The sequence below is a fragment of the Dermacentor silvarum genome, chromosome 1 (assembly GCF_013339745.2).
Source record: "Dermacentor silvarum isolate Dsil-2018 chromosome 1, BIME_Dsil_1.4, whole genome shotgun sequence".
Classification (NCBI taxonomy): domain Eukaryota; kingdom Metazoa; phylum Arthropoda; class Arachnida; order Ixodida; family Ixodidae; genus Dermacentor; species Dermacentor silvarum.
Window position 1 is genome coordinate 33,897,802 of NC_051154.1, and position 20,866 is coordinate 33,918,667.

General features: G+C 48.4%; 2 protein-coding genes across 8 annotated transcripts in view; one reads left to right on the forward strand and one right to left on the reverse strand.

The window, feature by feature from the left end:
- Positions 1–20,866, reverse strand: part of LOC119459749 (receptor expression-enhancing protein 1-like) — a 199,491-nt gene that overhangs the window by 163,724 nt on the left and 14,901 nt on the right. The window lies entirely within an intron of this gene.
- LOC119459688 (lysine-specific demethylase 3A) overlaps positions 1–20,866 on the forward strand; it is a 335,630-nt gene that overhangs the window by 113,889 nt on the left and 200,875 nt on the right. The window contains exon 1 of one of the 7 annotated variants that reach the window (XM_049666304.1): positions 6,563–6,708. The exons of the other annotated variants lie outside the window; for them this stretch is intronic. The gene's annotated coding sequence lies outside the window, so the exon portion shown is untranslated. Of the gene's footprint in view, positions 1–6,562; positions 6,709–20,866 lie in introns of those variants that run through there. 7 annotated transcript variants of the gene reach the window in all.

The window sequence follows — 20,866 nt, forward strand, 5'->3', positions numbered from 1 at the left end:
CCGCAGCGTTTTTCCTGCCTTCCCTCCCTTCGGTGACCGCGAATGCCTGCGAAGGAGCCAGCGCAGACCCTTGCGAGACAATGTGGGCGACAGGCGGGGGTCTAGCCGGGTGGAATGGCTCTCGTCGCTTCCTTGTTCTCCTTTCGTGTTTTGCTTGGCTCGCCCAAAGCGGGTGCTCGGTAGCGAAGCGTTCCGGTGCCTCTTTCCTGCGCGCTTTTCTTTTGGCGGTCATTTCTGGCGGCAGTTTGTGCTGTTGTTTTACTCTCGTCCTCGAAGCCACTGGCTGTCTTTGTGCACCCGCCTCTGTAGCATTCTGCGGGCAGGCCTTCCTCCCTCCCTCCGGTGGCGTTTCCATAGCGACGACCTGGATGCTGCTGGCCTCTTCGATCGGGCCCGCCTGGAGGGAGCCGCCGGCTTCCACCGCTTGCTCAGAGGGCTTTTTCTGGGGAAGCTCCCTTGCTTGGAATTCTGGGCACCGGCGGGCGGGGGGGGGGGGGGGGGGCACCGTGAGGCGAAAGCTGTCAGCCCACGCTGCCATTATTTCCTTTCTGGCGGCGCGTACTTTTTCTTTCACCCTCACTCGCCGGCGTTGGTGCCGCGTTTCCTCGGGGTCGTGTGAGCCGCGGGAGTGCCCGCCTTCGTTTTTCCCTCGCCCGTTTGATTGCTGGTTCTGCACCGGAACCCTGTGGGGGCTGCCGCTTCCTCCCGCTGCTTTTTCTTTTTACGCCCGCTTCTCGTCTCGGAGTCCTCTTTGAACGAGGGCCGGGGATGAGGGGAGTTCGAGCTTTCAAAAGGGGCTGCGACGAGCGTTTCACCGCGCCAGAGAACGACGGCCGAGGCTCCTTTTCCCATCTGGCCCTCGTCTCAGCGTGCAAGAGCGGGGGGACCGGGTGTATCTTTCGCGGCCCTTTTTGCCCGCTCGGTGCCCGGCGCGCTCTTCTCGGGAGCTTGTAATTTTGCTGTTATGGCCGTGTTATTTTGCGGCATCGCCATCCTCCTTTGCGCGCGCCTACCGTGCCTCTGTCTGCGCAGACCTACAGCCGCTTGCCTCTTTAGCGAGGAAACGACAGGTTCTCAGGGGCCTTGCTTTCATTTTCACGCCTGATCAGCGCGCGACGTTCTTGGTGCAATGCGGGGAAATCGGCGTCCAGAGTGTTTGCCTGCTCTCTCATGTTGGGCCAGGCGCTCTGTAATCTGGCCTGCCTGAGACAACCCGGGATACGGGGGTGATATGTGTGTCGTTCATCCTTTCTATTTTTCTCTCCAGCTTTACCGAGTTCAGTCGTTGCCTTAATCCGGCTCTTAATCGCGTCCTAGGTGTCTCGCTCTCTCCTTCCTCCACAGCTCCTGTGCCAAAGCCGTGGCTGCTCTGGTTGGCCCACCTCAGGTTCCTGCATTCGTCGCTCTATTTTCTTTCACGCGTATATCATTACTGCTTCCGAAATCATTAGCGTGTGCCGTCTGGTTTAATTGCTCTATCGGCTTATGTCCGACCCTCCGGTTTATCTTAAGCTGCGAAACTGGGGCGCGGTGATTGCCCTGCGGATTTGTTAGGACTTCTGGATTTTCCTTTCTTAGTGTTTTCTTTGTTTTAATGTTTGAAACTGTAGGTTTGAGAACTTACCGAACAGGAGAACCCACTTTAAGCTGTTGGAGCCTGTTCGGACAAGTTTCTGTGGCGTCTTCCAGTGATCGCCGGACGATGTTCACGCTAATCTTAGCGTAAGAAGCCTACTCTCTAAGACCCGTTGTGGTAAGCTTGGTCATTCCTCTTTGCTTTTTCGTCTCCGTTATTATTTCCATAACAAAGCTGCTAAGTGAAAAAAAAAAAAACGCGAGTCCTATTTGGTGTGCTTCGGCGCCTTCGTACGACTTAAATCGTGTAGCTTTTCGCTCGCACCAGGTCTTCCTTCTGATGCTTTGTTCGGCCGCCCGTTACGACGCGGCGTTGTGATCTTCCTCGTGCTAGTCGCCCGCCAGCTCTTTGAATTCCTCTGTGCTTTTTTTTAAAGTAATAATGATAAAATCAATTCTCAGGCTTGTAACGAGAGCGTAAATGGCGGCCTTGCGTCATTGGCAGCAAGTTGTGAATAAGTACACACAGCAAATTGCGTGATTTCGCTGTCTACTGTTACGCTGGTTGGCTGGATTCGTCTTTTAGCCATCTTTCGTATTTCTTTCGCTTACTTCCTGCAGCAGCTCGTAATTTCTATAGTTTTGCATTTTAAGGACTGTTCCTGGCCGACTCTTCGTTTTGATAATCGTGCGAGATAGTCCCCCCCCCCCCAGCTGTATCTTTAGCTTCATGTAAAACCATAGATGCAGTTATATGTACGAAGTTGTAATGAGTGAAGAAAGTAAATCGTATTTTGCGGCCTACATTGCGTGCGTGGCATTAGCGGCGCAACATATCGCATTAAGAGGAGTTTTAGTTGCTGGGCGGGAGAATATTGTATCGCCACTGTCTTCGCGTGAAAACTTCCGCGACGTGCCTTTCGTGCTGCCGCGCGCTGGTTCTCGTGTTTCTTCATCTCATCATCTTCTTCATCAGTTGCGCAAGCCACGTACCCGAGCGCCTGCCTGGTCCTGCAAGAGACCGCCAGCGTCTTCCGGCGTCCAGCAGACATCGATCGGTGGTGCCGCCCACGCGCGCGTCTGCTCCCCTCCGCCCCCAAGGTTAAAGAGAACGCGGCGCGATGCTGTCCTTTTATGTCGCGTCTGTCAAACCCCGACTCGTGCAGTGGCGCACCAGCCGTCACTTTTAGAGAACGAAAGTGCTAATTCGCCCACACCCTGGTCATAGCGCAACTTTTTCGATCGTCAGCTGAGCCCTGCGAGCAGACAAAAATTGATGTGCAAGAAGCATCGATTTTTTTTTTTTTTTTTTTTCAGACACGGTCAAACGCTAACCACCTCGAACTCGAATGAAAGCTCGCCGCATATAGTCAGACATCTCACCGTTCTAAAGTTTTATCACGCAGGAATCCTCGCAAACCTGGAAACTCATATGACGACAGTTCATGGGCCAGAAGCATGCGTGTTCGTGTTTTGTGACTGCCGATGACTACGACCTCTAAAATAAAAAAGCTTTTAATTATGTGTGTTACGTAGACGAATGCATTAACGGGCAGCTTCCACCGGCGCTCGGATATCCTTAAAAATTCACAAGATGCTCATGACGTTTTTTTTTTATTTTTTTTTTCGCACAATTATGTGTATCCCATCCGGAAACATTGCCATACGCTCACAGACAGGAATTTAAAGCCAAATTCGTGCGACGAGTGATTTGTCTCGCGCAATACCATTCCAACCGCATCGCAACTCGTTGTGGCATAAGATATAAGTGCTTTTGCAGTACCTTCATCGAAGTTCCTTTGAAGGTCCCGTTCTTTCGAAGGTTAGCATTTATGTAAGGCCGCCTTTCTTTGTGCCTGTAATTTCATACCGCAACAGATACCGATGTGCAGTTGATTTTTACTTCTTTCCTCGAACAAATGAGTGGAACAGACTTCCTGACAACGTTTGTTTCCAATTCCGGCGAAATGTCCCCGATTCTACCGTTGCGTAATATGTAACGGAGTTTATATTCATGGGGCAATTTTGTGGCCTAATGCCATGCTGACGATTTCTTTGCGTTGGTGCGCTCTCGTATTTCCTGACTTTGGTCTTGTTCTAGGTTTTTGGCTATTTTCGTATTCCAGTTTGTTTCTTTTTTCGCACCGTGTTATTGCTTCTCCTGTCGCTCTCGTTCCCGTGTATTTTTATTTCTGCTGGTGTCGTGTCCTATATGCTTGCTGCTATATTGCCTGCATTAATGACGGTTGGGCGAAATGTGATTCTAAATGAATATTAATTTTGTGGGTCCATGCAGGGACAGTATCGACCATGATATAGGCGTAACATTGTGTTAACACGTTTTCACAGAACAGCGAAATTACGCCACTTCATGCGCGCAAGCAATTATTTGATTATATGCTAATGTGTATGCGTATCGGATGTGCTGCTGGCCTTGTGATCGAGCAGCAAACTGAACAGTGCAAGTCAGTACTTCACCCAAGTGTGCAGGCACAGGCCTAAAATCGAGGTTGAAAAATTTGCAGACAGCCGATAGACACGTAAAGGTTCGGTTAAAGCAACGCATTGCTTGAAATGCTTAGCGGCGGTTTTTTTTTTTTTTTTTTTTTTGTTCTTCTCTCTGACAGAAGAACCGTATCCTCTTCACCTAAGCCAACGTGCCATCCCTTCGAGAAAGTGTTTTATTTATCCATTCAGTCACCACGTGGCTAACTGCATTGGGCTCTCCTAACGTTTCCAATTTATTCTATGAAACCTGCCTACGTCTACTATACTACCTGCTGCGTGGTTCTACCCGTTGTACTACTGGAAGACTGATGCCACCATGCTTTTTCTTCTTTCTTTCGTTCTTTCTTTTCTTCTCATTCGAGAAACCGGGAAGAAGATTCTCTCAGCACAGGTTCGTGTTTGTTTATGTAGTGTCTGTCTCTAGCGTTTGTTTGCAGCTAATCATCGTAGCAATGTTTGCAGCAATGTTTGCAGCAATAATCGTGTGGTACACCATAGAGAAGCGAGACCAACGTTTCGTAGTTGTATTGAGTGCCATTAGTTAGCCAACAAGTTACGCAAAATCTTAAATATTCGTTTTAGGGCATATGTATTAGGAAACTTGTAGAGCCTGCTCGCAAACACGGCAACCACAGTGCATTTAACGAAGCTGCTTCCATGACGATTCTTTTACGTGTTGTTCTTTCTTTTTTTCCCTTTTTTTTTTCCCCCCCTTCCTTCGGGCGCTGACGAAAGCCCGCAAAATGTGAAAAAAAAAAAAAAAAAAATCACGTAACCGCGCTCTTGCGCATCTAGATAGCAGCGCTATCTCAGTCGTTCTTTTTAAAGAATGATGCCCGCGTGGCCGTCGAAGAATGCTCTCGAGTGTGTGTGTGTGTGCATCCGCGTACAGCGCCTGCCTTTCTTATAATTTAGGACCGTGGCGGATGTCGATCTTCACACCGAAGGTGCTGATGCAAATTCTTGCAATTTGAAAGAAAATGGCTATATTATTGAGTTACCCACATTACAGTACCGGGTATGTTTTATCGCAGACCGATCCCGAAGATAGTACAGTATAAAAATGTGGGCTGATATGTGTTACTGGGGATGTGACCCTGGGGCCGCTGGTCACCGTGATGTTCTGGATATATATATATATATATATATATATATATATATATATATATATATAATGTATTTAAATAAATAAAAACAAACAAATAAATAAAATTGTCGGATTCGAACAGCGTATCTCTAGCACAAAAGCCCGGTACTGTAACCATTACGCAACGGTCGCTTTTTTTTCAACTCTGCGGGCGTGCCGCAAAATCAGTTTTGGCATGTAAAACCGCAGTAATGATTCAGTATTATTGCGTCGTGATGTGGTCCGATCCCAACGATAGTGCATGCAGGCAAGAAATTGCAGCAGTTCGACGCTCCTCTTATTTCCCCGCATGCCAGGGGTGACGCGATAGAGTGCAGGGCCCAGTGACTCAGGCCCATTCTCACACCCAACTCCCTCAGGAAACGACTGAATCGCCTTCCAACTTTCTTTTTCAATAATATCGCGCGAGCGTCGACCGCCCGGCGTGTCGGCGGCCTTGTAGCGCCGAAGGACACTCCTGAAGCGAACAGCGCAGCAGATGGCACAAGAACTGGAAATTGCCTTGCGCGGCCGAGCATACTGTCGCCGATTTCACCGCCGCTACCAGGCCGCCGACACGCCGTGCGGTCGACGCTCGCGTGATGCAATTAAAAAGCCGCTCGTTTTAAAGCGAACCTTTCTTTGCCTCTTCCTTCGACTTTTCCCACTGCTGCTGCTGTCTTGCACGCCGTGTCGGGGGCTGGTTCAGAGCATGTATATTGCACGGAAGGAGCGTGGCAGAGAGGAAAGGCGAGCGAGAAAGTCGTTTGGACCTTTCCATCGCGTCGCATGTGCACAGTGCCATCTGGAGATGCCTGGGCGTCGTCCCATTAGCCTCTTGACAACTGTAATTATCCGTGACCCCCCTTAAAAGCATTGCAGAACATGCAGCGCTTACCTCTTTCTACTAACGTGCACGTCCAAGGGGAGGGGGGTGGGGGGTAGATAGAATGGTACGAAGGAGGCAGGGAATGCAGAGGAGGCAGCACTGCCTGAAGTCTGCGACCCTGCGTCATCAAGTGGAGGCGATCGCGCGTCTCTCCCTGGCCGGCACGTGAGCAGTCTGTTTGCGTGCCATAGCGATCGTGGCTCTATTGTCGTGCCTCGTCAAACAGCGCGCACGGTAGCTTTTGTTGAATGCTGTGCGCGTTGGAACGTGCCTGCAGTCACTTCGCGCGTCAGTTGTGTCAATTCGCTCGATCGATCAAGTTGTCTGCAATTTCTCGTGCTCCCCAAAATCGCGTCGCTGCCCGCCTCGCAATATGATTTGAAAAGTGCCCGTATTTTAATAATGGTGCGCGTTGGAATTAACATCAACAATTAACATAAATTGGCATCGCCATGCCTAGCAAGTGTTGGGTTCTGAACTGTTAGGGGAAATTACGACCCAGGATGCAAGGTGCGCGTGTTCAGCTTTCCTCGGGATAATCATCTGTGCAGAAAGTGGATGCGCTCTATATACCACGAGAAAATTTCACTCTCCTTTTCAGCTCTCCTGGGTGAGTAATGTCATTTTAATCAGGGTTGGCCCAAACCATTTGTTCTCGGAGCGTTTGACCGGTACCTAAAATGACCTCTAGCGAAAGTATTATCGTGTGTCGAGCAGAAATCTGTTACATATATGCAGGTAACATTCTTTGTAGGTTTACGAGGATCACTTCGCACCCGAGGATATAATTCAGGAGACGTCTTATACATCGCGACATCATCAATCAAGCAAGCGTCTTACATCAAACAAGCAAGGAAACGACTCGCTGCAACGTAGTGGTGACTCAGCAGTAATCATACCAGCCTTGGTCTACGTGACGGGACACACAGTGCACGTATATACTTTGAAGCTCAAACGCGAAAAATGCTGGGAGGCACTGACAGTGAACAAAGAAATAAGCGTTTCCCTTGCTGAAAGGCACTGTGATCTCATCAGAGCGCTGGACGCCTAACGATGCCTGTCGTCAATGCTGTCGCTAGAACTACGCTGTTACTGAAGAGCCATCGAAGAAAGCACTTTCTAAATCTGCCCAATCAGCGTCAGGTAGTGACGAATCTCACCTTAAAGTTTCTAAACAGCAACGATTCATCTGGTTTTGACGCCTGTGATGACGGGCATACGAGTGAAGTGGTTCTCAAACATAACGTGCTGCGATGCAGCACGGTTAAAACACTTTTCTTCCCGAATGAACGAAAAAAACTGGATGCCGCTGCTAAATCTAAGGAAAAAGAAAGCTCGAAATCTTGAAAAAAAGCCAGCACTGTTAATGCGAAAATACAAAAGCAACCAGAACGTTGCGTTGCGTGTGTATAAATACATGTGCAATATTTACCCTCGTGAAAGGTCACCTGCTGAAAACGAAAATTCTAATGTCATCCACTGTCATTTGTGTGTTTTTCTTGACGAGGTCTTCACCGAACGTTTGTTCACATCAAGAAATACAAACAGCGAGAGGCAAGGAAACGCTACTACTATAGCAGTTACTGTATAGCGTTATAGGAAAGCGGTTGGGGCGCAAACTGAAGGTACGTTTCTGCTATTTCTGAAAAAATGAACGCCATGCAAATTTGTCAAGCGGACAACTGACGCAGGGCGTGCCGACGCAAAGCTGCATTAAAGCACCGTAGGGTCTATAGGTGACACTACGGAAGCGGTCGCACGTCAAATCAACACTTCTGTGCACGCCACGGTAGCTTTGCGGCTGTGGCATTGCTCGAGGTCGTGGGTTCAATGCCGACTTTGGCAGCCGCATTTCGACGGGAGCGAAATACAAGAACTCTAGTGCACTTAGATTTAGGTGCACGCTTAAGAACACCAGGGTGTCAAAGTTAATCCGGAGTCAGTCACTGCCTCATATTCCGATTGTGGTTTTGGCACGTACAGCCCAATGATTCAATTAAAGTTTAACACTTCTGCCACGATGCAATGTGTCATGTGAGGCAATGACGAATGCTCAACCCTCTCAGAGGTTACGAAACATGGCGCACAACAGCGCCTCAAGCAAACACGTCTCCCTGTGTCTTTCTCTGTACTACGGAGACAAACAGCAGTGGTGCACGGAAGGTAACGTTTAACATCAGCTCGCCACTCTCTTATTGGACTACACGCTGAAGAAATTAAGCACTCTCCGTCAACATCGCCGCTGATTATCGGCAGTCAAAGCTTCGCTTACATCGACTGGGACGTGGGATCCGCATATTTTTTTCTCATGTCGATATACACGCAGACGTCGTCCTTTCTAAACACGGTTGAGGGCGCTGCATTCCAGGCGTGCACGAGCGCAGTTACGTCATTTGTTCACACTTCACGGGCTTTCTTTAGAGCCCGGAAACATAAAAAAAGCGTTAAGGATAATGGCGCGGAAACATTTTCGGGTGTTTCCGAGTCCACTCTACAACTTTTCACATGCGACTTATGCTCTAAAACGAACATTTCACAAAAATTCACTTGAGTCAAATTAATCGCACTTAAAAAAACATGCTAATACAACACAAATGCGAACATGGGAATCTTTTTTTTTTAATCTGCAGCAAATGTTTAAAAATTGGTTTTGGCAAATATCTAAATTTTAACCCTTGAATTAAATAACTCGATGGTGGCGGTCATTACTTGTGCGAGAAATCAAAAGGCCCCTATTGAATAATTAATATAATTACGCTAATCAATTTTACGCCACATATTTCAGTTAACGAATTGTAGCTAGTGAGCTTGCAAGGCATACCTACTTGGAACGAATTCTGAGGATGGCACTTGTTGAGAGATTGTTGAGAGTTTCGATAAGAATGCACTGTTAAACTTACTTTTCGACTAAACGCTGTTCTACGCATTGAAGCAGAAAAGTAACAGGAACGCCAGTGCCTTTCGTCGGACACTGAAAATTATCTCGAAACTCGTAGATTGACATATTTTGCTGTGATGTAATTAATTAGAAAATAATTAGTGTGATTATGTTTATTCAATTAGGCATATTGATTTCTCGCAGAAGTAATGGTCGCCTCATCGAGTAATTAGATCAAGGGTTATGATTGTGCCAATTGGCACAGGCAACTTTCAGAAATTTGTACTGGTGGTCTCATTCGTGTAAGATGTACCACTATTTTTTGAAGTTTGGTTATCGTTGCGTGAGACACGTGGTATATCGAAACTTCCCGATTCGAAGTCAATGCATCATCTGCAGTTGCATCAACGCTAGGCTTTCCGAATGAACACGTCGCAGTCGTTGCATCACATTCGCAGCGTGCCATGGGTGACCTTCCGAAATCGCTGACACTGACGCCGGGGCCTCGGCCAGCTTTTTTTTTTTTTCCCGCGCGAGCGTTTCTTCTTTGTTTTCTGTGGGAGGCTGCTCTTGGAGCACCTTGCGACGGCAGCTTGCCAGGCGTGCAGTCCGCTGCCCCCTCAGCCTGCAGCGCCGTCCTTGGAGCGCCCTGAGTGAAACCGTCTGTGTGCGCCTGGCATCGATTCTCCTCCTCACGGCCGGCGGGGGAATGTGGCGAACACGACGACCCCGTCGCCGGCCTCCGGCGCGCACGAAACGCGTCCCCTTGTGTGTGTGCGCGCGCGCTGGCCCCGCCGCTAGCCCGTTGCCTTTACTCAACCAGGTGTATTCGTGAAGCAAATATTTGCACCTGTGGGGGCAGAGGTTGTTTTTCGTCGATATCCGATTCCCACCGGGCAGACATCACGAACACTGCGGTAGCGACCGATGAACACTTTTGGCCAGTGAAAAATCACATACTTTGTCTTAGCGAGCACGTTTGCAATAGCGGCATTTCAGCCGTTCAGCGCTCAAGGCACGTCGATCTGTTGGAATCCTGAGGCTACCACCAGTTTCGAGATATTCGTCCCCGAAGTGTGCAATACACTGGAGTTCACGTAGTCTTTCACAGCTATGCGCGAGCAAGGATTTCTGTAAAAAGTGCAACGCCAATGCATTCCGTAAACCCAGTATACCCCCGTTATGTTTAATCCTTATTAATCCCATACGAAACTTGCTCCCATGAGTCATATTGGATTACTGCATATGAAAGGTATGACATGATGTTAACACCCTCTCCCCGAAAGTTTGCGGATGCATATCTTGAAACTCGTGCTCGGTTAGGAATACCTGAGTGCTTCGAGCGCTGAATACCTTCTGTTCCGTGATTGCAGCATGCATGTTCCAGTAATAAATCCTATATTTGTTAATGGCTAATTAAACCAGTAACAGGCGATTATCGCGTTTTTTTTGTGTGTGTGTGTGATGTCTGCATGCCAGCATGAATGTGTTCCCAAAATAACCTGTTATCATCAACTGTACTACTTCAAAAAATTGTCTTCTTCAACCAATATGTTCGGTACTAGTCACAACGGCACGCGCGGCTTGTTGCGTCTATGGTTCTGCGAATATTTTCCGAGGGTTGACTAATGCCAGCAGTACAGGTGGTAATCTTGGCGAATGATTTTTGGCACTTATGCAATGCCATTTTTTTAAAGCTTGGATCAGGGCTAGATCTTCAAATATTAGTAATGCCCTTTCACGCTTAGCCCTTCATACGAGCACCAGTCTTGTAGTAGAGCTATGTAGGGTCAATGACAAACTTGAAGACAGTGGCGCCGCGGGCATTGCATCCTTACAACAGTCGAAAGAGAACAAGTTCATGACATTGCAGTACTTCGTAGTTTCACAGATTTGCCTTCGTTGTGACATATCCTGTGGGAATTACCACTGCGTAGTTTTGAACAACGTTGGCTTCGAATAGAGGCAATGGAGTGCTTCTCTGTACTGCTTTTCTCTGTTGTCGCAAACAATACACATTTGCCATCTGTGCCATTCTATCAACGCCATTACAATATGTCTCCGAAAATCCTGGCTTCCCGTGCAGTTTCCGAATTCTCATTTCTCTTCGCACTGCCCAAAAATTTGTGATGCCTTCGTTGCTGAAGTGACGGGGGAGCCATCTTCCGTAGTTTTTTCTGCGTAGTGAGATTGTGGAAGCAGTGCAATTCCATCAGGTCCGTGGTATAAGCACATTCAAAGAAAATGCCTCTTGGATTGGGACAGCGAATAATTTCGCTGGTTGCTCGGATTCCGGCGAGCGCCGTTGAGGTAGCGTATTTAGCGTAATGCGTCGTCGACGAGAGCAACCGCTGTGCATAAAGGGGGGGTCTATTCCGCCGCGACGTGCCCATTGTGCCGCAGAGGGAGCTGCCGGCAGTCGTCGTCTTTTGTGTGGCGGGAGTTCGGCGTGCATGGCGCGCCTGCGGGGCCCGCATCCCCCCCTCTCTCTGCGCTCGCGCGAGACGCAGCCACGTTTCGCGCGCACCAGACGCCCGCGGCTGCTGGCGAAACTGGTTCCCCCCGGCCGTCTATCCTCGCCTCCATACCCCGCTCGTTCTTTTTTTGTTTGCCGGTTCACTCGGGCGGCAGCGTCGTGCCGAGTTGCTCGTGCGTGACGTGCAGCTTCGGGATGAAGAGGGGGGGTGGAGTTGCCTGCCTGAAGAGGAAACTGGAGCGGCGCCCGCTCACGTGAGGCGAGAGCGCACCGCTGTTGCCCCGAGTTCGCGCGAAAGTGTGGGCGACTTCTCTGCGGCCGAGGCTTCCAGTTTGGGATTCTTTTCTTTTCTCCCGTAGCGTACTTTTGTTTTTGCTATTCTTTTAACGTTTAGTTCTGCGTGTCACGTATGAGTGGCTGGCGGTCATATCAGTATTCGCGTGGGAGCAGGCGGTCGGGTACAGATAATAAAACCGATGTGTTACTTTGACCATCCTGCGTGGGGAACATCAACAGCAGCGAACTCTTTTTCTCTCTGGTAACGATTCAAACAAGTGACTGTGAAACTTAAGGCACCGAACAGTGATATGTTTTAGGAACTGTCTTGAAAAAATTTCTTGGTGTGAAACGCTGTGATTAAAATTTGGTGCCTCTTATTTTACGGAGCTCTTTCGTATAAATGAAGCATGGAAACAATGACTCGTGTGATAAAGCCACGTTGCCCAAAGTTTCTTAGGAAAAGTGAGATACAAGTTACTTATTTGCGCCTATTTACTTTGACTAGCTGCTGGCTTCACTGAACGGAAACGCTTCGAGTAATTTGTGCATTGCGGAGGTAACCAACGGCAGCGTGTCTCAACATTCTGCCTCTGCGCGATTCCTTCTTTTACATCGTGGCTGGTCGCGAACGCCGAGAGCGGAGCGTTAAATATTAAATATGCCGTCGGGCACATTGGCTGCTGCGCCGGCATAATCGAGCGCCAGTCGGGGCTCTATCCGGCGAACCACGCTCGAGGGCGGCACGGTTTCGGGCCCTGTGGATCGATACCCTCGCGGGCCCGGGCTGAATGAAGCCGGCTCTTTCGGGAAGAGGGACTGCGTCCATAATGCAACACGGCCGCCGCGTCGCAGCCGGGGCTCTTGTGCATCCAAGCGCATACAAAGAGGAGAGAGATGAGCGCCACGGCTTCGCCCTGTCTGTGCTCGAGCTGTTTCTCGTTCACGCGGCTTTTCCCCCCCGAATGTGTCTTTGGGCCCCGAAATGTTTCAACCGAGGCCTGGGTTGGTGGCGAGTTGCTCGCGAATGGCGCCGTAAAAATGCTCGCTCCGTCGGGACGCCGTTATCAGAACGACACTAGGCTGTGTGTTATAGGAGCGGTAACTTGTTCTGGCAGCGATGTGGAGTGCTGGACTGGAGGGTCGCTGTCAGTGACTGTACAAACAATGTGCGCGAGGGTTGTGACAAGCAGCGCTTCTTTGCTGGGCGCTGCAATTCGCTAGCTGTCCACTCTTCTACCGCTGTGGCAAAGGAGTTATCGTGATTCGGCGCAGAGCGAGACTGCAATGGCAGGGCATTGCGCTTTGCAACAAGTCCGGATCAGTGCGGTATACAGCCATCGACGAGGAAACGCACGAACGAGTCAGTTGTGGGCTTGCGCGCTGTCTGTGCGCTGTCTGCAATTTTAATTCCTGACATAAACTTTGTTTAAAAATAATATCGCGGGACCTAAAGCCATGCGTAGTGAAATAGGCGCACCGCGTAATGGAGAAGTCCGTTCTTGTCCATCTCAATGGCATAGACCCATTCTAAGGAAAAAAAGAAAAAAAAAAAATGTGGCCGGGGTATGGATTTTTCTTCAACGCAGCAAACTACCCACGCTAATGCTCCGCAACCCGAGGCAAAACATGTTCACAACGGCTACCTCCGTGGAATCTATAATATGCGGAAATAGTGATGACTGGGCTGTTGTGTGTTTTGTTCTTGTGGTCGTGGCTGTTCGAATATTTCCTCGCTGAGCCGCCATCCTCGCGCAGCCCGTGCTCACGCAGCTGGATACGTATACAACGCCTGTCTGAAAAGTATCCTACCCCCTTTATTTCGAGCAAAAGTACAAGGAGCAGGTTGGCCACACTGTGCTTCGTGGAAGGAGCGTCCGTGATGTTTTAGGCTGCAGGTGGCGTAACTTTTAATTTCCTCCGCTGTTGTGGAAGATCAGTTGTGTGGAGTAGTGTCGTCTGATCTGTGCGAGTTTCTAATTGGGCAAAAATGACTGAGCGACTTGAAAAGAGATTCTGCGTAACGTTTCGTGTCAAGCTTAAAGATAGCCAAGCAGAAGCGACTCGGTATATTCAAACAGCGTCCGGAGATGACGCTATGGACATGAAGGAGATGAAAATATGGTACAACCGCCTCAAGGAACGCCACACATCTGTGGAGAGAGAGGCACGCTTTGGGAGGCCATAATGATGTGATTGTTTGGAAGTTCGAGTCTTGGCAACGGAAAATGCGAGAAATTATTGCTAAGCTAGCCGATGGCAACAAATTAGCTGTGAATGCCGTTTTCCGGTACGCAGGGGCCGCCTGCAAAGTTTGTGTGCACGAGATTTTGTCGCGGTAGCTTAGCGGCTATGCTACTGTGCTGCTGAGCTCGAGATTGCGGGTTCGATCACAGCCGCGGCGGCCGCATTTCAATGGGCGCGAAATACAAAAAAAAAAAAAAAAAAAGAACGCTCGCCTACTTGGATTTAGGTGCACGTTAACGAACCCCAGGTGGTCAAAATTAGTCCGGCGTGCCTCATCAGATCGTGGTTAACAAAAAGCGGGGTTTGCTCTTTGCTACCAATCTTATCGCTTTGTGTGCTATAGATTGCCACGTCGATAGCGGGAAGCGGAGTGCGCGACGGGCTCGTGATAAGCTCCCTTGTCTTTACAGGCGATCTGCGATTAACCTCGTGCGCACTCCGCGTCCAGTTGTCGACCACGTGTGTTGGGCCACACATGCGTGTCCTGTTGCGCGAACGGGGGCGGACATTCCGAGGTTGTGCAACGCACCCGTGCCTCGTTGACGAAGCGCGTTATCTCGATACTTCTCGGGCGTTTCTTCCGGAGAGCGCTTTCTGCGACATTGTGCTTTTCCATGGGGCATTGTAATATATTTTCCTATATTGCTGTAGTTTTTACTGTGGTAAGAGTTGCTGACTTTATCTTTCATATAGCTAATTCGTAGAGGCGTTGAGCCATGCAGGCCGCGTTGCACATGTTCAAACAGGAGAGTTCTCAGATTGAATCAAGATACTTATGTCAGTAAGGAGAAAAAGAAAAAAAATGGACCGCGAGAAATCTAATGCTGAGAATGTCTAAAAAAAAATGGAGATATAAATTCGAAGTAGGCACTAGTGTAAATGAAGCACCTTCTCTAACGCAATGCCGTATGCGATTGGCAGCGGTATAAAATTTATCTGGATCGGGCTGCGTCTGTGACCAATAGATTACCGTTGCTTGCGTAATTGTGACAATGTCGGAACAGAACGCTGTATTTAATTTGTGCGAGCTTAGTTTGATTACACTAATTTATTCGATGGGAAAAATACAATGTATCGTTAACGAAATAAGATGCTCTTATACAATACCGTAATTTGCGTCGACAGTGAGAGATGGTGAGGACTGCAAAGGCAAATGTTCCAGATAGCACAAATATGGACAGATATAGCCAGACCGCCAAAAAAAAAATTGTCTTTTTATCACATCACCGCAAATCATATATATTCTGCTAGCTCGGGAACAGCACTGCCTCAATTTCGGAACAGAAGGCGCAGGAGTAGTACTTTCGGATCACTTACCCTATAAGCGAATGTTCGAATAACAAAATTCAAATATGCATGATCACAGCACAAAATATTCGATTCTTTTCGGTAAATTCAAATATGCCGCCGCGAGTTTGTCGTTTCAGAACGCTCGATGAGGTACAGCAGCCAAAATGTGTTTCGCGCACGTCCGTTTCCGCTCTTTCTTGGTTTCTCGCATTTCAAATGTCTTGCGCTTCTGCGGTGCGTCTTCAATAAACAAAGGCTCCGAAAGCGCCGACGGAGAAGAGCAACCAACAGCGAGTGGCTGCTGCGTATTTGTTTACCGCGGTTGTGGCTTGCCGCCTCTCTGAGGGGGGATCCGGGAGCCCCAAGGATCTGGTGCCGTGCCAAGCCGTGCTCGGAGAGTCGAAGGTGCACGTGGTCGATAATGGCGCCGTAGGCCTGGCGTCGGTTTTTTTCTCTATACGCGCCCGGCCTTTCTCTGCTCACGTTTTCCCCGCAAATTCTGCGAATGGCGTGCGTCACTGTTCGAGCGAAAGCCTCCCCACTTCTTTTTCTTTTTTTTTTTTTTTTTTTTTTTTTTTTTCCTGCGTTTCGCGCTACAGGTTGGGTGACGCGCGGTTGGCGCTTCCGCCCGCGCGCCTCTGCGCTGGCGGCGGGGACGCGCGCCGTCGTGGCTCGCGCGGTCGTGCGTGTATTTATAACGGCGACCCTCGGAGGCACGTGAGCCCGGCGCAGCCGCCATTCCTTTCAACTTTCCCGCCCCCGCCGGGCTTTTGTGTGGCGGTCGGCTTCTTTTCCTGCTTCCCTCCCGTGCGCGCTCCGTTGCGGCCTTTCTCTCCACTGTGCCAATCGCTTTTATTATCTGTCTTCGGCCGCGAAACCTTGCCGCCACTGCTGTTGTCCGCGAAGAAGAGAAGCCCGTTATTCTCGTTTTCGCCCTGCTCGATCTCCAGGTACTCGTAGTTGCCCCGGCAACGTCGTATCGCGGGCGTTCTCCGCTTGCCGCGCTTTGCATTTTGAACATTTCGAAATATGAACCATTTCTCGCGCCTGCGACGGCCTACAGCACCCCCTCCCCCCTCCCGGACTTTTTTTTCCCTTTCTTTAATTTTATTTTTCATTATTTTCTTCCCCTCTCTCTCCTCTTGACAATCGGCTCTTTCTACCTCGGCGCCCTTCAATGGGAGGTTACGTCCCTTTCTCCGAGCGCACTCTCCCGCGCGCAGCAGTTGTTTACGTTTGCGGAGGATGAGTGTGCGTTGAGTTATGCTGACCTTGGAATCCGCTTTGCGGCGCGCGCGCGCGCTTTGTCTAGGGTGCCTCGATGCCCAGCGACGGCGGCGCTGGCATCGAGGCACCCTACTTTGTCGATCTCGGAGAGCCGGCGCGGAGCCAAGCGCAGGTCGCGTTTCGTTTACGAGCCGCGCAAACCTGCTGTCTTTACAGCTCGGCTTTAACGCAAACCCAGTCGGCGCTTACTGTTGTGGTTCGTTAATATGGGGGGGCTTTTCTTACGCTGATTATTGAGTGAGACACTGAAGCGTAGGAGAAACGTTCGCCGTGTGCTATATGCTGCGGTGCTCATCAAGGAACCTTGTGATGTTCACTGTCGTCTGTATGGGTTGTGTGCGCGGTCACGTGATTAGTATAAGAAACTTTGGGCCCGCGAGCTTCTCTAATTCAAGTATAATAGGAGCAGGACGAAAACAGAGACATCTCCCATTTAAGTCGCCCACTGGAGTGATGGGATAAGGTATAACCATCGAGAGCCAACGCCAATTTTGTTCGTAGCACAAGATTGTCATTTCAAGGTGGCCACCTGCGCTTGTGCATTTTGACGGTGTCTTTCTCGTGCGCAAGCGAGGGCATGCTGACGCTGGGAGTATACGGTTATCTCCTCGGGCGTGTTTATGTAACACGTGCAGAACTCGGCAGAACCACCTTGGATCTGCTTAATCCCTTCGGTAAAGAAGAAATGTTCCGTTTTCTAAATTAGTTACGTGTACATATTTACTTGATCCGTATGACAGCGATGACAAGTGCGAGGAAAAAAGGGAAGAAAATTAGCGGAAGAATTCAACGTCGAGATGTCCCCTGAATGGGGAAAGTCCGCCGGAATAGCAGGCAAAAATAAATAAAAGGTTCTTCCGGCGAAAGCGATGGAAACGGCATTTGATGCGCAACGTTTCAGATGAGGATACAAGCGCTGACTCTTGTCTCACTTGAACTTTTGATATTGTACTGTGTACCTGATGCTTCTTTTCTTGGTCCGAAAAGTAAAGCTGCAGAACTCAAATGCATTGCCTTTGTACTTGTCGAGTATGAAGGAATGATGTACAAGCTGTTCACTCAGCCAATACATTGTAATACGTAATAGATTGGCTAATATATTACACCTACATTGCACACACCTTTTCCCGTCCGCATTTTCCGTGGCATTTTGAATGTGTGCGTTCAGCGTCTCCACGGTGCTATATATATATATATATATATATATATATATATATATATATATATATATATATATATATATATATATATATATTTCATAACTTGTTTTTGCCCGTAGTGGAGTGCCAGAATTGTCGTTGAATGCGATCAGTGCAATTTTGAGTCCTTACATAATAGCGCACTGCAAGTGTTACTTGATGATCGTCCCGCTTGCTTTTTGTTTGCTTTACTAATTCCTCACAAGCTCAAAAGAAGCCAACAAGCATGGTGCACCGGATTCGCCTTGATGTCGCATTCACAAATCGTTATGGACATACGATTGGTTGCAGTGACACTAGCCCCAATTGTGCATGCTGCCAGGTACCAGAAACACTTGATCTTGAGAACTTGAACTTGAGAATTTTGCGTTTGTCCCACGTCCGCTCAATTGCAAAAGTCTGATAGTGCACCCTCTTATCGACGAGTTTCTTTCAGGTCCTTGGCCCAATGCAAACAGCGCAGCCCTGATAATCAGTGGCGCTATAGCCTCTCTACAAGCCACTGGGCTGGACGCACGGCTTTAGAGATGCCACAACGTTGTAAACTTGTATATATACACACACCTCCTCCTCTTATCATCATCATCATCATTCATTAACCCTTTTCCTTCCCGTCCCTTTTCTACCGTGTAGAGTAGCAGGCGAGAGAAAGTTACAGCTCAGGCCGACCTCTCTGCCTTTCTGTAAATAATTTTTTCTCTCTTACTAGTCGTCGCTTTTCTAGTTACATTTTCTGCACGAAGCTGTTCCGGAAATGTTTTTCCCCTCGTCGTGTAAAATGTACCGCATTATTTCTTCTCGTCTAATTTTAGTGAGTCCAGGTGCATTCTATTGTTTTTCGCTTAGAATTGCCTTGCGCAGTCGCAGTCGGTGGGTAATGGTAATTTGTGGGTCAAGTAAATATTACTCCATTTGCATGGTATGGAACTGGATAACATTTATGCGACGTGTTCTTTCATCTAGTTTCTCCCATTATCATCTCCCATTGTGACCCTCTTTCTTCCCCTTCCCTTACGTAGAGTAGCAGGCCAGATACTCCATGCATTTTTCGGCCGACCTGTCTACATTTTGCAATCAATAAACTACTACTTCTTGGCCGTCTCTGAACTCCCATGGCATGCGAAAACCACGAATGAAACCTGTGCTCGATCTGCCGTGCGAGAGCCTCTTTAAGCATGGGGCTGTATTTTTCGCTGTCCGCATCTGTTCCGAATTGTATGTCGATGTGCATGGAAAGACCGCGCATACGCGGTGCCCAGCGTGTGGAGAGACGCAGTGTCATGAGCGACGCGAAATGCATCTCCGCAGTCTCGTCTGAACTCGATCTCCTTACGCTTGTTCCATTGTGACCCGCCGAGATCGCGGGATCGGATCCCGGTCGCGGCGGCCGCGTTTAGATGGGGGCCGAATCCAAGAACGCCGGTGTCCTGTGCATTGGGGGCATGTTACAGATCCCCTGGTGGTCAGAATTAATCCGGAGTCCCCCACTCGTAACCAAATCGCGGTTTTGGCACGTGAAACCTCAGAATTCACTTGTTCCATTGTGTGTCGCGCTTCAGCCCACTCCTCCTCGTCCTGCGGTCGCAGACTGCGACCCGGAGATCCTCGTCAAACAATAAACGGCATGACTCGATACTTCGTTGCATCCAAGTATAAACAAAGAGAAGGCGTAACTGTTTCCTGCGCGCTTACATCGATCTTTTATGTGTGATACATTGAAGTGCAAAACCACATAAAAGGCCGGCAAGGAAAGTCTGTCTACGTGCATCAACCGCTGGTTATGCCTTAATCTCGGTAAACCAAAGGTATGTAAATCAAACGCAGCTGCGAAAACTTTTCGGAGGGATAAATTCGAGAAAAAGTAATTAAATTTCCTCGAGACATCACTACTGTAGGATTGCAATTTAGCCGAGCGATGGTACCATCGGTCGCACGGTCTAGTGACTCAAACGTGACACTGCTGTATTGCACATTTACGAAGGGCTTATATTTTGACGTAGTCTTTGCCCAGTCTCAGTCATGTTTTAGTTTTCGCATTCCACGGTATACCGTTCACGTTAAATATGTGCTGTCGCTCAGAATCTTGAAATCCATAGTTTTAATGCCTTTCACTCAATTTTTCACCTTTAGCATTTGCAGTGAAGCCTTCATCTTCTAAGGCGCTAGGCACTACTGACAACTAAAAAAATAAAAACGAAAGGGCACATCAGACAGGAACGACAGAGCGCAATCTATAACGCGATCGAGACAATATATTCCTTCCTCTGACTGCAGGTTTCGCGCCTTAATGTCACGAACACCACGCGTCTTGCCTTTCTTCAAATAATAATTACATGTGGCGAAAGCTGTCATCTGCTTAAAAGACCCTCAAAAATGCCTTCGTCGCTCAAGATTGGCTCTGGTTCGTTAAAGTATTTGCGGTCTGTTTAGTGTAATCAAAATAAGTACTCCAGCATTTCTTCGTCGACAAAATAAGTTTCGAAGCCGCCACGTCTAGCGCGAAACACTTGGCGATAGCACTATAGCGTACAAAACGATAAAAATTGTGCAGTGAACTTCCATTGTCGTTGCGACCCTAAGCTAAAGCGATCATTAGCAGTGTGAAGCTATCGGGCTTGGTAGCAGGTGTTTTTCTCTCTCTCTCTCTCTCTCTCCCTTTTTGTTGTTATATACATATATAAGCTGCGCCACATTTTTAAAGATTGCCTGGGGCAGATAACGCAATTCTAACCCCTGAGCTAAATTACTCGATGGGGCGGCCATTACTTCCACGTGAAATCAAAATGCATAATTATATAATCAAAGTAATGAAACTAATTAATTTTTCAGATACTTTCCGGCACATTTTTCAATGTACGAATTGTAGCCGGTGAGTTCGCAGGGCGTATACACTTGGAATGAGTTCTCAGGATTACACCAGTTTCGAGATTTTAATTTGCAATGTATCCGACGAAATGCTTTGGCGTTCCCGTTGCTTTTGTGGTTCATTGCATAAAACAGCGTTTCCTTACAAAAGTAAATGGAACAGCAGTGCGTTTTGCCGCAAGTTTGATGCCACATATCGAAAACTCGAAAATAGCAAACTCGAAAACTCCCAATCTACAATTCGTAAATT